This window comes from Botryllus schlosseri, chromosome 7, assembly GCF_051294905.1.
Source record: "Botryllus schlosseri isolate E-star chromosome 7, Bs_hap1, whole genome shotgun sequence".
In the NCBI taxonomy this organism is placed as follows: Eukaryota; Metazoa; Chordata; class Ascidiacea; order Stolidobranchia; family Styelidae; genus Botryllus; species Botryllus schlosseri.
Genome location: NC_137242.1, coordinates 20,152,105 through 20,164,923, shown reverse-complemented (window position 1 = coordinate 20,164,923; position 12,819 = coordinate 20,152,105). Strand labels below are relative to the sequence as shown.

General features: G+C 41.0%; 2 long non-coding RNA genes across 2 annotated transcripts in view; both read left to right on the top strand.

The window, feature by feature from the left end:
• The window catches only part of LOC145442999 (uncharacterized), a 445,110-nt gene that overhangs the window by 182,668 nt on the left and 249,623 nt on the right, over positions 1–12,819 (top strand). The gene's annotated exons all lie outside the window — the stretch shown is intronic.
• On the top strand, positions 2,224–3,615 carry LOC145442982 (uncharacterized). Its single transcript, XR_013916235.1, has 2 exons — positions 2,224–2,426; positions 3,172–3,615. It is a non-coding gene; the product is annotated as an uncharacterized LOC145442982 (long non-coding RNA).

The window sequence follows — 12,819 nt, the reverse complement described above, 5'->3', positions numbered from 1 at the left end:
GTATGTCGTCGGCTTACCTCTGGATAAAAAGGACGTTTCTCGTATAGAAGGTGTGGTAAAGGATCGGTTACGGCCCAGGAATAGGATGTGTTACACGTGTATTTGGTTGAACCCATCAATGCCTAAATCAGTGGCTCCCCACCTTTTACGAAAACACTCTATAATAACCAACATTAGACCATGAAAACACGTACCAATAAATATCGACGCTAACAAGAGTACAACAGCAATCAAAGCCCAACATGACAGTGACTTTTGAACTATAGAACGTTTGTCAAGGCCACGAGATCGTACAACCCAGGGGTCAATTTCTGCTTTCTACACATAAGCGAGTGGTCAATATAGCAATAGACACTTACGTGACCTTTGACACGAACCAATCAGGTTGCAGTAGGATGTAAACAAAGAACAAGCCCGGGCAAGCTTACTATGAGCTCTTATGGAAAAGAGTTGCAAAATATAGGGTTTTAGCAAGATTACATTGAATTGGGAATAGCTGGGTTTGGTGAATGGTAATAACGTAGAGGTAGTATGTATATGCAGTGTTATAACCTACAATAAGCATGAATGATGGCAAGCACGCATCAGCATGGTATGTCCAAATGAATGAATTTCTGACAACTTTTCGGATGAAGCAACTATTGCTGTATTATCCTTAGTCGTATACTATAGGATTGTCGTAGCGAATAGAATGTATTAGAGCAGGGGTTCTCAACCTGGGGGGCGCGCCCCCCTTGGGGGGCGCGGGAGGCTCTCAGGGGGGGCGCGAAAAATTGACGAAGTCAGTATAGGGGGGGGCGCGAGAAATTCACAAAGTCAGTATAAATTGTACGTGTCTGAACATGTGTTTCACATCCATTATGAGAAGACGATTAATGAAGATGAAATTTATTCCATATTCAAGAAAGCTTGCAAAATACAAACTCTAGCAACAGCGCTCAACTGAGTATAGTCTGATTTCAACTTCATCTGAGCAAATTTTTAAAATTCTTTGGAGATATAGAGAGCAATTCTCACGTGTAAGTCATTCATTGCTTCATAGCTTTGACAGTAGCCTAAAGCTTGTTGCGCTGGGCAGCTCTTGTTAGTAGCTTGCGAACTGCACTGCCTAAGACAGACTTAGATGCAACATAGGTTACCCGGTTTCGCCCTCAATTAGGCTATAAATCAACACAATTAATTCATTTCGAAAACTGATCAAATTTAGCCTGACAGGACAGAACGACGCCTTGCTCTCTGTACTCACTAGCAGCATCAGGATTAGTCTCAGGATGACCTACATTGAAGTTAATTGGATGTCTTGTTCAATGTTTTTTGTTATTTTCAAACAAATTTGAAGAAATTTGTCAGCAATGTAAAAGACTCAACAACTGGAATGCAGATTCAAAATTTGCGTAAGATATACCTTATGTATACTATTAGATCAGGGGTGCGCAGCCTGCAGCCGTAGAAGGGAATTTGAGCGGCCGTCGACGCCTAATTCAATTAGTATGTGTTGGCGGCCGTAGACATGCAAATTGCAATTACGAATTCACTCCCGCATTTTCGAGAGATTTTAATTAATCTTGAAATTTTCTTCGCCCTCCGCGCAATTCAACAAGACTTCATTTTTCTATTTTAATGCAGTAGCGCCCTTCTTAATCTGAGCCGGAATGGGAATTGGCAAGAAATAGCAATTCGTTCGCGGCCCTGCAAAATTTTCGCGCTCCGCGCGACAATATGCACATCCCGGCAACTATTCATAACATCGCGATTTCGGTGCGTACAATTGGCCATTGTGAAAAGTAGAATAGTCCGGAGTTCACTGGGAATGGATATGGACAGTTTACCGTAGGAATTTTGCGTCCAGCTCGTTCATTGCGGCTATGCCCTGGAATGCGGCCTTACGCTACATAAGCAATCGAAATGCGGGCATGATTATTAAAAACGTTGCCCACCTCTGTATTAGATGATGTGCTCTTTTTGACATGACGATGAATGCAAGGGGGGTCAGGGGGCGCGAGTTTTTTGACCATCTCCAAGGGGGGCGCGTGTCAAAAAAGGTTGAGAACCGCTGTATTAGAGGAATATTGAGTCAGGATATGTGTGGTATCCATTATGTGGCGTTATATGCGTTCTATTTATGGAATCGACATTTGTATATAGTAGTCTACAGTCTGTATCATTATCTAGCAAATTACTGTTACACTGAACACTTGTCTGCATATTCAATGATCATATTAATATGATATATGTTAGGCAACATGATCTGCTCCCGGCTGAAATCGTCATTTTTTGTTCTAGCTCGTGTATTGTATCTATCAGGATAAATACTGTGCTAATAGCCTCCGTAACATGGAGATGGCTACCCAGACCGTTCCTGGTGTGCGCTTTTACCTTTCCCAGAGCCAATGACATGCATGGAAGAATGTAAAATCTGGATAAAGGCATGTAGACTTCCTTGTAGTCATCTGAATTCTCATTTTATTAAGAAAATGACATATCTATTATTGTACCAAAAATATTGAATCGTGACATAATCTAGAATCTAGATCAGTGGTTCCCAACATGGGCGATTTGGCGGTCTAGGGGGGCGAAAATAACGAAGGGGGCGAAAATGGACAAAGGGGGCGAAAATAGCGAAGGGGGCGATGACGCGTCAAAACGGCTGACATTTTTTTTTTATTATTATTTTTTTAGTCAACCCACGGAAATTTAGTTACAAAAGTGTGTCAAATTAGACATCGAGCCGAAAATTTGACCCTTTTTTTTAGTCAACCCGCCGGTGATTACAGGTTTGTATGCCCAATTTTCGGTACACAAAATTTGGGGGGGGCGATGATCGGTATTGACCTTGAAAAGGGGGCGATAGGTCAAAAAGGTTGGGAACCACTGATCTAGATGAAACAATTCTGTGTTTCAAAATGAGTCCAATCTGAAATGCAGTCACACTTGATGCCACAATCGACTTGGTGTGTGTCTCGTTTTATTCCACTCCAGTTTTGTTGCTTGATGGTGTGTAATTGCTTGATGGTGTGTATTGAAATTGTTGAAAACAATATATTCAATAATGAGACGAATAGTTGAAATTGGTAGCGGTGATACGTTGTACGAGTCGGACGAGTACGCCTTGATAGGTGCCTGCACAGCAGTATTGTTCTGTAAAATAAACATATTATATATTTTGTGCAGGCTTGATGGATATCTTTTATGAAGCTGCAGAAAGAGGAAGTCGATGGATAAAACGCAAGAAAATCAAATTTCTGGAAGAAGTATAGAAGCACAAAACAGTAAACTCGTCCAGGAAAATTACAAATTGGCGGACAATTATTGCTAGTGAAGTTCAGTTCTCAGAGGAGCATCATAATGTCAAAAGATGCGGAGAAGCTGAAATTTTATGCTAGACTACATTAAATTCTTTCTGAATTGCCCGACTTATCCTACTGACGTCAAATTTATAGTATTGCTGTAAGCATAGTATTTAACCATTGGGTCAGCCATATGTAACTGCTTCATTAAATCGCGATTTGGCCATGTAGATATGTGGTTCTTAAAAATGCACCATTTGCATTCATTCATGATTTCTCAAATCTAGAATGATTATTGACTGTCAATAAATCACATACAACTTTGAAAGGATTGATGGATTGTGGTACACTTACTTTTGTGCAGGAACTATTTACAGGGAGCATTTAAGATCGAAATATTAGTTAAATATGTGGATTCGACAAGAAATGTAAGAAAATGACGGAGTTCAGCTATGGTGAGCCAGACAATGCTATCATGGCAGAAAAGGGATTCACCATTGAGTCTGAAATCAAGAAATTGAATCTAGATTTAAATATTCCTGCACGTGATTTATACACCTTCAAATGCCTGAGCCAGACTGTTCCACAACAAGAAAGATGGCGAGAGAACGTATTCATATTGAACAGCTGATCGGAAGAATCAAGGAGTATAAAATTTTGTCTGGTGTCATACTATGCAGCATTGTGTATCACAACTAACCAAATATATATGGACTAATTGCATACTCTAATTCAAGATTGAAAATTAAAAATGAATGACGCAACATATTCGGCAATTGTGCAAATTCAGTTCCATTGTCAATATCGTAATGCCTAATAGCATGCTACGGATCGTAATTGCGCGGTGCCATGGTCAGTCTGTACCAACAGTGCATGTCTAGATCAGACATGGGGTGATTACTTCGTGAATGTAATCGATTGCGATTACGATTACTTCTGAATGACGCGATTACGATTACGATTATGATTACCGCAAAATCAGGAAGTAGTCGATTACGATTACGATTACATTGGAAAAGTAATCACGATTACTCACGATTACATTTATTTTGCATCTTAGAAATTATATTGAAAGACAATATATGGATTGCGCTGAAAAGGCCTAATGAGAACAACTTTCTTCAAAAAAGATGCGACATTTTCTTGTTACGTCATAAAGTATCCATTGCCCATTTTATATTGGACGATTTATCGCACCCAACGATTTGCATTCTTGCCAGGTCCACAACTGCCGAACCCCAAATTTCCTAATAGGGTGGGGATCGAGCTCAAAGGGGACTCAGTAGTATTTCGTAAACCAACACAAATTATAGACTAATTTCGAGAGATTTCATGAACTTGAAAATTGTCTACGAACATCGCGATTTAAATGTCTCTAGATTGCTTGATTTTGAAATACATAGCCTACGTCTCCTCAAGAAAAAAAGCATAAATAATTTATAGTAACAGGCATTTAGGTGTCAGTCGATACCGCGCCACGACACACCAAAAGACAGTCCGCGGCTGCAACACCAATGGGTGCGGGTTCGAGTCCGACCGAGGTCGACTTCACAATTCCGACACCTAGGCCCCTCCTCGCCACCTCATCCGCAAGCGGTGTCTTACTAAAAGCCTAGAGGTGGGCCGTGCTATAAGTCGGCAGTAACGGAAAATAATGAAGAATATCGGCCTGGTATAAATGACCATAGTAGTCGAGAAACACCATGAATATCACAAAACAAACAAACACAACAAAAGACATATGCAGTTTCAGCCAACATGCGAATCCACGAAGTGTGATACTAATGAAAGACATTGGCCGAAACTTGGGGCATGTGTCCATTGTCAATAGCCGCGCTGGGTGGGCGTGACTAGTAGTCCGGTCCTTCCAATCTGAGCCCACAATGCAAATGCCACCCGGGCGCCCACAGAGCATCAAAGACATGGCAATTTGTGTTTGCGTCTCACGCAAGTATTTCTTATAGTCTATTACGTTTTGGCCACAATAATATCTTTTGATTATATAACAGACCGGAGGTCACGAATGAACAACATACCCTAAAGTAAATATTACAAGATACCAGATGTTATAATTATGAATTACGTGCTCCCAGTACTTCAGGTAAATCTGACCTTCGGGGGCTGAGAGAGGATTAAAAATGAATAATAATACAACGCAAATACCAATATTATTGACGAAATTAAATCTTCAACTTGAAAATTAACTACCCTATGGGGGCCAAAGACCAACGTTTGGAGTGGGGGACGATTTGCTGCTTTTGTCCTGATTCTAGCTACAAGCCACGCTAACAAGCCACGCTAAGCTGATGGCTATGGCGGCAGGTCCAAATGTTGAGTAAAGAATTGTGAATTAACGATTCGCGCCCGTTTCAAGCAGAATCATATGAGAATAAGAGAAAGTGAACATAAAATTTTGCCTTCAACTTAATACAAATAATGTAATGCAAGCGGGAATTACGAGAAACGGCTCGGTTATGATATATATCAACAGCTATTGATTTTTAATGCTTCGTCATGGAAACCGTAATGTTTTATTTGACGAGTAGGCTACAAAATTTCAAAACTTTGTCCGGTGTAGGCCTACGTTCGTACTACATAGGCCTACTGCTCGCCAACAGCAACGGTCAAACTGCGTTTAACTAAGCAAAACCAAACATCAATACAAAAGTTACTATTTTAAACTAGGCAAAGTGGTGATTAATTGTCCTGCTGCGAGGTAGTGGCGTCTGGAATGTATTGATAACCTGATATGCAGCACGGTGAGTGTTCTTACAATCACACTAATGTACATCGAATATCTATTCACTATGTGCGGACAGCTGGCTGGATACTTCTTACGCAATGACGAGCAAAGCTATAGGCCACTTCTGACGTAATAATGAGCAGTGGCGTTTGAAAATCTGACGTTTGTGCTATCGCTAACTGGTATAATAGCCTACCTCTTCCTTGTTCACGGAAGTTCAGTTTATGTCATAGTCTTGTACAAATATAAACTATAAAGTAATCGCTCTCTCACAAAGAAATCGATTAAATATGGGAAGTAGTCGATTACGATTACGATTACTTTGGAATTTTCTCGAATGTAATCGATTGCGATTACGATTACTTGAAAATGCTGTAATCGTCGTAATCGATTACGATTACTAATCGCGATTACCCCATGTCTGGTCTAGATATTCCAGTGGTGTGCATTATTGAAGCTCATTTAGATGCCCAATTTGTTGAATGAACAATTCTCCAGATGAAAATGTTATAGGATTATTTGTGTTTGATGGAATGTTATAAAACTGAAGACACCAGATACACCAAAATCTACCTTGAGGCAGGAGTTGATCGGTTGCGAGTACGGTGGAGAGATTGCTTGTCAATCACGATGGAGCTCACTGATGCTGATGCAAATCACAATGTAGTCCTTTTAGCTTCAGGTGCTGGATTGTCTTATCAATGCATGCATATGCATGAGAGCATATATCAGAACCTAATATGAAAATAAATCATGGTTAAAATATCTATTGAAGGAGTCTCTGAAAAAATGTCTTTTTCCTTACTTACCCTGTCTTACAAGTGCAAGACGAATCAATAATGGATTTTCCGAGAACGTGTATTTCCATTGAGTGTGTTATCTCACTTTTCCACAAGTTGCCATAACATTGGCTGTTCACTAGAATATTGCTTCTAAAAAGAGTGGATTGTCTCCTCAATCTTTATCCCTAAATCGTGTGCATAGCGCTCCATGAAATACTTCGTAGCTTTCTCCGCGGTGTTAGAAGAAGATGCTGTTCCACTCAAATCCATAAATTCGATAGAATCTCCATAGCTTTCAAGTTTCATAATCAATACACAAAAATTGTGATGTGTGGCAGCAGCTATATTTTATAGTATATATATTTCTGAACATGAGATATGCTTGAAAATTTTGCTCGAGACCTGGAGCCTATGAAATCGTCAAAATATGCATTACCACAATCCTATAGTATAGTATACAACAATCGTCGCTTAATCAGAAAAGTTGTCAAAAACCCGTGCATTTGGACACAGCACGCTGGTGCGTACTTGTAGGCTTACCATATTTTGAAAATGCAAAAATAGGACACTTTTTCAGAAATTTGCAAGATACAAAACCGGAGTAGAATTCTCAAAAACCGGTGAATTTTTCCCACTTTGCGGTCGGTTGACTAAAAAAAAAAAAAGGTCTTCACTTCCGCTCAGATCTCAAAATAACGTTTTTTACTCTACATTGCCAGGTGGATGACTAAAAAAAAAGGTCTTCATTTCGCTCAGAGCTGAAATCACCGCTTTTCCCTCCGAAATACCCGCCGGAGCTTCACTTCTGCGCTAATTTGCGGCATATCACTCGCAATTTCCTCTAAATCTGACCTAGATTGATTTTCAAAAAAGAGGACAAAATCTCAAAAAAGAGGACAAAAGGGCGTCCTCCGAGGACACTTTCAAAAAAGTCAAAAAAGAGGACAAATCCTCTTAAAAGAGGACGTATGGTAAGCCTAGTACTTGCCACCATTCATGTTCAACCTAGATTAAAAGCTGCAACCACATACTAGCTCTACGCTATTACTATTCATTAAGGCCAGTCATCCCCAATTCAACGTAATCTTGCTTAAAACCTTCATTTTTCAACCTTTTTCCATAAGAGCTCATAGTAAGCTTGCCCGGGCTTGTTCTTTGTTTACATCCTGCTGCAACCTGATTGGTTCGTGTCAAAGGTCACGTAAGTGTCTATTGTGTGACATTTGCACTCCAAAACAGTTGCAATTTTACGGTGCGAATTACTCTTTAACAACTACTTCTACTTGAGTATTTCAAAGCGATACATTTTGTACTCCCATTTCAAGGAGATTTAGCATGTGCTGTGAATCGCTACAGCTATCTCGATAACCTCGCTTTGGCTAGAATCCGTAGTTTCGTATACCCAGCAGCGCTTTGTACGCTGCGTTTACGCACTACGCAGAGAGTGATTGTAGTGGCGACTTGCTTCAGTCGCTTAACGGACGATGTCGATTTCACACTCATCCCAAGGTACTTATTGTGATAATGATCTACCACCCTCCCCGCTATTCTCGCTGCAACATGGAAACATTTGTCTGTACGAAACGAAGGAGGGTATACCCCGACAGGGAGGAAGGAGTGTGCTCGATTTTTCGTGTAATGGTAGCTTGAGTCGCTTTCGGTATTCATCGATACATGTTTGAAAAGCACAGCCCCATACCCACGTAATAGTCTGTGCTAGGTCATGGGAATGCAATGTGAAATTATGTGCAAACTTCAGATCATGGACATGGCCATTGGTGTGTACATCCCAACATGGACCGGCTAGTGAGCTCGTTTTTTTTCATGTAATGATAGCTTGTGGTCGCTTTCGCTATTCATCAATACATGTTTGAGAGCACAGGTCCCATAACCGTAATAGCCTATGCTTGTCATAGGGGATGTAATGTGAAATTATGTGCAAACTTCGATGTTCAAATCCGAGACTAAAAGCTGGTAAAATATAGGGTTAACATAAGCCCCGAAAGGAGGACACTTTTCACGAGCTGCAAAAAGTTACTATAGCGGACGAATGATTTGTATGTTTATACATCAAATTTCATGGTGTTGACTAAAAAAGCTCAATTTGTACCCTGACTTGACTCCCGAAATACCCATCTCTCGTAAACTAGGTCATCATTTAGTGCCATTCGTAGTCTTTTTGGATATTTTAAGATAAAAAAAAGGAAGACAATTTGACAAAAAGGAGGATATTTGGACAAATGAGGGAAATTTCTTGAACGGAATATACGAGTTATTTCAAACAGTAAATAGTGACTTCGATCGTGTCACACTCGACTGATCACAGCTGATTCGTGTGCATCACACCGAGATTACAGGCATTCGTACGATAAGTGATGAGAGCCCGTCCGTGTGATCATAGCTTCCGTAGTAAAACATAGTAATTTTGTCGAATACCCCACCGTCAGACAGCTGTAACACTAACCAATTCCTTACCCTTTTAGAACTGGTGTAAAGGTCATAGTACCCGATCACCATGTTACAATACTAACAACAACAACCCCAACAAATGAATGCTACGTAATAATATTGTGTGGACGTGATCGATTAGCTTTCATAGTAATACCAACGAGATCTATATAGTTGTTATCGTTGTTTGATGGATAGATTTCATTCAATCATAAACTACTAATATACTTCTTGTGGTGCTAAACCTGATTATACAGATGAATCAAACAGTATTCCGCCAATTGGGAGTAGTTGCCCGTCGTCGTGATTGACCTCCTAGTTCGCGGTGGTAACGAGGAATGTATAACACAAAGTGTAAATTGTATAACAGCGACAACTAACTGTTGTCAATCGCCCACAACATACATCTAACCAGTAATCCATAGAGCTTTCAAGAATAAACTAGGAATATAAGCGGTTAGCCCTAACTTGTCGTTCCATGACTGATTAATCCGATTTCGTCACGACGGGTCTCGGCAGTAGTTGCCCGTACGATATAGTAAATCAATCTCAAAACTTAATTCAACCTAATCCAGAAAAATTTCACAAATACGTTTTTTCTAAATCCTAATCAATGCTCATCTCCGGCGTATACGTACTGGTTTTGTCAAAACAACAGATTGATGGAGCGTGGCTGACATTGATTGTGACACTCGATTACAGCTTCTTCTGGTGGAATTTTTCGAAACGGTAAACCCAAGGCTAGGACGAGGGGGTCAAACAGCATTTCTCTCACGGTAACACTCCGCCGAGTCAATACGTCCATAGTATGATGCTGCAAATATGACATAACATTTGTTGAGGATATTTTATGGCACACGTGAGCACAACTGATTGTCAGCAGCGAAATTAGTCGAATTCGAACGACAGTGCGTGGCTGCCGAAGCAATATATCCTTAGTATGATATTGGTGTTGGCATAACAAGTGTTGAGGATACGTTACGGTACACGCGAACACAACTGATTCAGTGTTGCCAACTCCGGATGGAAGAAAATCGCTAAAACTGGTGTCAAAAATCGCTAGATGTTGCTAAATATTGAGAAAAAAGCGCTAAAAAATAGCGGTATCTCTACATTAATTGCTAAAGGTGTTAAATTGAACCATAATATCAATACACTCTTCTCAGCTGTATTTTACTCGCCTGGGGGGCCAAAGTCACTTATCATATTTCTAGTTCATAATACGTAATATTCATCTCTAAGCGGAACAAAACGTGCAGTGCGTTTCGGTAGAGCGGATCGCTTTGCGCAATGATCGCTATACGTGATCACTGACCAGGTTTGCAGGCATAACCGCTCACTCTATAAGCGTGCCTTGCTCCATGCGTCCGTGAATAGTGATGCGATGTACCGTGGAAATGCGCTTGACTTCTCGAAACTGAGTTGAACACTACATGCGACTTGACACACTTGTACGCAACATGCGACTTGACCCGATACAACACGACTTGAACCGGGTTTGCCAGCCACTAAAAGTAGAGGACCAACCCGGAGTAAGAAATTTAATGAATCTGGTCTTAAACGCCAGTGTCACACTGATTCCTACGATACGAATTAAATTCTTGTAAAGACAATGCAACGACCTCAAAGTAGCCACAAGAGTCTGAAAATCGACATTGATCAGAACAATCGCTGGACGAAATTGGTCATTGTTATGTCCATTGTGTTGCGGCGGTGCCATTATTGAAGCAATGCTGGTTTTCAGACTTCGAGGGCTGTTTCGGGGTGCATGGTTCCATTGTCCTGACGAGATTTTATTTTGTATCTTCGAAATCACTGCGACACTAGCTTTCGATCAAGGTCAATTATATTAAATTGCAGCGCTCAGGTCGCCAGATGTAGCACTGTCAATTATGCTACTTTTAGATTACACAGCAAGAAGAGACACTGTTTGCCCATGCGTAACCGCCAGGAGTTGCGTATCTATCCGTACGTTAGTAATCTATCATTAATTTCATTACATATCATTGGAGTCCGCACTCTGGTGGCAGATGAGTCGCCATAGTCGTCGGCCAGAACCTATCTTTATTAGTTATTTTCGGTAAAAAGCGCTAAATAATCGCTAAATACCTTTTCAAAAATCGCTAGATTTATCGCTGGGCGCTAGATCCGTATTTTTTAGCGCTAAAACGGATGAAAAATCGCTAGATCTAGCGCGAAAATCGCTAAATTGGCAACACTGAACGGATTGTCTATAGCGAAATCAGTCGCTCTCGAACGGCAAGTGCGTGGTGAGCTCGTGATCGATATGTGTATGTTACAGACGGGCAAAGCATTAGTTCGCCAACAGATCGACTCAAGTGGTACAATATACATCAGGGGTGGGCAAACTTTTGAGCTCGCGGGCCGCATTCAACATTTGAATCCATTCGCGGGCCGCACTATATAGAATTGGGATTCTAAACCAAACGCGATACAAACAGAAGTCCGTCAATGAGTCGATACAAAGTCTCGCTGTACGCAAATTAATGTACAACGACACTCCCCTTACAGCAGAACTATTTTGTCTGGACGGGGGTGGTCACGATTCGTTTCCGGACCCGGCGCAGAACTATTTTGTCTGGACGGGGGTGGTCACGATTCGTTTCCGGACCCGGCGCAGATTGCCCGGGCTTGTTCTTTGTTTACATCCTGCTGCAACCTGATTGGTTCGTGTCAAAGGTCACGTAAGTGTCTATTGTGTGACATTTGCACTCCAAAACAGTTGCAATTTTACGGTGCGAATTACTCTTTAACAACTACTTCTACTTGAGTATTTCAAAGCGATACATTTTGTACTCCCATTTCAAGGAGATTTAGCATGTGCTGTGAATCGCTACAGCTATCTCGATAACCTCGCTTTGGCTAGAATCCGTAGTTTCGTATACCCAGCAGCGCTTTGTACGCTGCGTTTACGCACTACGCAGAGAGTGATTGTAGTGGCGACTTGCTTCAGTCGCTTAACGGACGATGTCGATTTCACACTCATCCCAAGGTACTTATTGTGATAATGATCTACCACCCTCCCCGCTATTCTCGCTGCAACATGGAAACATTTGTCTGTACGAAACGAAGGAGGGTATACCCCGACAGGGAGGAAGGAGTGTGCTCGATTTTTCGTGTAATGGTAGCTTGAGTCGCTTTCGGTATTCATCGATACATGTTTGAAAAGCACAGCCCCATACCCACGTAATAGTCTGTGCTAGGTCATGGGAATGCAATGTGAAATTATGTGCAAACTTCAGATCATGGACATGGCCATTGGTGTGTACATCCCAACATGGACCGGCTAGTGAGCTCGTTTTTTTTCATGTAATGATAGCTTGTGGTCGCTTTCGCTATTCATCAATACATGTTTGAGAGCACAGGTCCCATAACCGTAATAGCCTATGCTTGTCATAGGGGATGTAATGTGAAATTATGTGCAAACTTCGATGTTCAAATCCGAGACTAAAAGCTGGTAAAATATAGGGTTAACATAAGCCCCGAAAGGAGGACACTTTTCACGAGCTGCAAAAAGTTACTATAGCGGACGAATGAT